Source organism: Zea mays, chromosome 7 (genome assembly GCF_902167145.1).
Source record: "Zea mays cultivar B73 chromosome 7, Zm-B73-REFERENCE-NAM-5.0, whole genome shotgun sequence".
In the NCBI taxonomy this organism is placed as follows: Eukaryota; Viridiplantae; Streptophyta; class Magnoliopsida; order Poales; family Poaceae; genus Zea; species Zea mays.
Window position 1 is genome coordinate 82,281,845 of NC_050102.1, and position 4,020 is coordinate 82,285,864.

Genomic DNA, 4,020 nt, shown 5'->3' on the forward strand with positions numbered 1-4,020 from the left:
CCCGGGCTGGAAAGGTTGCTGGAGACTGCCCATCTGGAGCTTGACGGGAAGCTGTTTGTCAACACGCAGCAGGCCCCTACCTGGCGCGCCAACTGTCGGCATTTTGAACCCGGGGGGTCCCTGGACCGACGAGTAAATTGTCGCCGCGTGCTCCAGCTTAGATGGGTCGGCGCGAGACGGAGCGCGAAGGGGGAAGAGAAGCCGGAGGGAGACAGGCGTGAGAGGTGAAACCCGCGGCCTTCGCGTTTGTCCCACGCCCAGGTCGGGTGCGCTTGCAGTAGGGGGTTACAAGCGTCCACGCGGGAGGGAGCGAGCGGCCCTGCGCGAGCGCCGTCCTGTCCTTCTCCGCGTGGCCCACCCCCGTGAGAGGGCCCTGGTCCTTCCTTTTATAGGCGTAAGGAAAGGATCCAGGTGTACAATGGGGGGGGGGGGTGTAGCAGTGTGCTAACGTGTCTAGCGGAGGAGAGCTAGTGCCCTAAGTACATGCCATCGTGGCAGCCGGAGAGGTTTTGGCGCCCGGTTCGTGTGGTGTCGTGGCCGTCGGAGGAGCGCTGGAGCCTGGCGAAAGGACAGCTGTCGAGTCCTTGATGACGTCCTCTTGCTTCCGTAAGGGGGCTGAGAGCCGCCGTCGTCATAGAGCGTGCGGGGCGCCCTCATTACTTGTTTAGCGGAGCGAGCCAGATGGGATGCCGGTCTTGTCCCCCGTAGCCTGAGTCAGCTTGGGGTAGGGTAATGATGGCGCCTCCTGTGACGTGGTCGGTCCGAGCCCTGGGTTGGGCGAGGTGGAGGCTCCTCCGAGGTCGAGGTCGAGTCTGTCTTCCAAGGCCGAGGTCGAGTCCGAGCCCCTGGGTCGGGCGAGGCGGAGACTGTCGGCTGAGGCCAGGGCTGAGTCCGAGCCCTGGGGTCAGGCGAAGCGGAGTTCGTCGTCTTCCGGGGCTGAGCCCGAGTCCGAGCCCTGGGGTCGGGCGAAGCGGAGTTCGTCGTCTTCCGGGGCTGAGCCCGAGTCTGAGCCCTGGGGTCGGGCGAAGCGGAGTTCGTCGTCTTCCGGGGCTGAGCCTGAGTCCGAGCACTGGGGTCGGGCGAAGCGGAGTTCGTCGTCTTCCAGGGCTGAGCCCGAGTCTGAGCCCTAGGGTCGGGCGAAGCGGAGTTCGTCGTCTTCCGGGGCTGAGCCCGAGTCCGAGCCCTGGGGTCGGGCGGAGCGGAGTTTCCTATGGCGCCTGAGGCCGAACTTGGCTGCTGTCAGCATCACTCTGTCGAGTGGCACAACAGTCGGAGCGGTGCAGGCGGCGCTGTCCTCTTGTCAGGCCGGTCAGTGGAGCGGCGAAGTGACTACGGTCACTTCGGCTCTGTCGACTGGAGGGCACGCGTCAGGATAAAGGTGTCAGGCCAACTTTGCATTAAATGCCCCTGCGATTCGGTCGGTTGGCGAGGCGACTTGGCCAAGGTTGCTTCTTGGTGAAGACTGGGCCTCGGGCGAGCCGAAGGTGTGTCCGTTGCTGGAGGGGGTCCTTGGGCGAGACGTAAATCCTCCGGGGTCGGCTGCCCTTGCCCGAGGCTAGGCTCGGGCGAAGCGTGATCGCGTCCCTCGAATGGACCGATCCTTGACTTAATCGCACCCATCAGGCCTTTGCAGCTTTGTGCTGATGGGGGTTACCAGCTGAGATTTAGGAGTCTTGAGGGTACCCCTAATTATGGTCCCCGACAGTTATTACTTCTGAAACTCCGATAATGTAATCACTATTGATACTTATTAAATTTGTGGTATTATGTTTTATTGTATTTCTCTGTGCCTCACCTTCGTGTGAGCTAGTGGTATTCGATCCTGGATAAGTGGCTTTATCAGACTAGATCTGAGGGACTGACGGGTTATTCCTGTTTAACTGTGTTGCTACCCTTAAGGGTGCGACTTGGGCACTTAAGCTAGAATAATTCGGGCGGTTCCGCCACAACTAGAGGGGGTGAATAAGAGCCACTAAAAATTCTCGAATTGCGAGCACGTGAATTCGATCCCAAAGTTCAACCCAAAAACCCTCTAGGGACTCACAGCAGCAGATGAAAGTACAATACAGACCAGTGTCATTTTTATGCACCAAAAATGTTAAGAACTATCAACATAACTTCCTGGAAATATTAGAGTAAAAAATAACAGGAAATCATAGCGGCAGTGCCGACCTCAAGTCCGGTAGTGCCGGACACTGAAAAATGGACAGAATGATCTCAAATTTCACATATAGTTTGCACAGTGTAGAAGATTGTTACTGGTGAAGTATTAACCCGAACAAACCAAAAATCAAAGCGCAGACCAGAAAACCCGAGAGAGATGGGGTTTTGTTGGGGTTTTCTCAAAACGAACTCAAATGAGAATCAACTCAGATCACAACCAAGAACTGCACTGTGAGGGCATACACAGTGATGATCAAAAACTGAGATTGAGAAGTGACCAAAACATGTGGGTCATACCGGTGACCCTTCCTCGGATTAAACTTGAAGAACACAAACACAGTCGACGAATACAAAATCGCTGTGGATCCCTTGGCTAAAACTAGAGCAGTCTAGAGATGAAAAATGTGAGAGCTAAACCCTACGCCAAAACAAATGCAGCCAAGTGATGCTAAACCAAACAGCCTATCCCTCTATTTATAGAGGGTTATTTACATTTCCTAAACTAGCCCTATTTACATAGAGCCTATCCACTCCACCGAGGCGAAATGGACCAACTCCTAACTTTTTCATCTAACGGCCATGTTGGTCACTTGTTCTCAGATACTGTGAATCAAGAACAAGGCAACACAATTGTTAAGTATTAAAGACATTCGTCTTCCAAAGCATTATCTCCTTATGGATATAATGATCATCAGATGAAGGTCATGAAGGACATGCCTCCATCATTTCATAGATAAACGAGAATGCAAAGAGACAAAAATAGCAAGTGTATCTCAACAATTTAATCGTATTTGCGTTCTATAGAACATGCATGAATGTCAGCGAGATTAATATTACAACGATACCTTCGGCTTTCTCGAAGGTGTTGATGCCAGGGAGATTACAAATCAGCCTGAACAGTACGGTGCTACTGTTCATCTATTTATAGGCACGGGACGCAGCCTGGGTAAATGTACATTTATATCCCCAATATTCACTTACGATCGTAATACAAATTATTAAGGACTAAATAGTCTTTTTCTCCTTCGGTCAGCATCATCACCATACTTCATCTCCATTATGAGCCAAAGCTATCGATCTGACGATAGCTTCAACATTCATCCTTGTCATCCTTAGATCATATCTTCATCTCGTATGCCTTCATCATAAGGAAAAGACTTGCATCCTGAAAACGAAGCTCCCTGTAATAGCTTATGCTGAAAGCAACTAGTTAATTATGTTTTTGAGGACCTTCAGAAGAGGAAGGCCACCAATAGTAGCCCCTCGCAGTATTAATTTGTTTTTATGTAACAAATCCAGACTGTGACGTGAACGAAGGCCTTTAGCCGAAGGTCTGAAAAAACACATTTCCTTCGCTAGAATAGCGAATTATTCTGAACTGTGGGACCCACCTAGCTATGGGGCTCTGAGTATATATATAGAAGGCTGTGTCGCGAATATTTTTCGTGCCATCTAGCTTTCGTGCTGCAATTGTCATTTTAGTCTTCCTATTTTCTTAGTGCAATCGTTTGTGAGCTTCCGCTTTCTACCGTGACCATCACTGAAATAGCCGAGGAGAAGAAAAGCGCTGATCCTGCACTCGCTGGCTTCTACGAAGCCATGGAAAGGACCAACATAGAGAAGATCACCAACAAAATGTTAGCTGGTCTGTCTGGTGATTCAAGCGATAGTGAAAGCTTCAATTTTGAGAGTGAGAATGAAAATGCCGAAGATCGACCGTGGAGACCAAGCCACGTTGTTTTTGGGAAATCCACAATCAGTCAAGGTCAAATTGAAGCAATAAAAGGCAAATACTTTCATGATGTGTCTATAGTGAGGGCTAGAGGAGAAGACACTGTTCCCCTGCCAAAAGGTGAT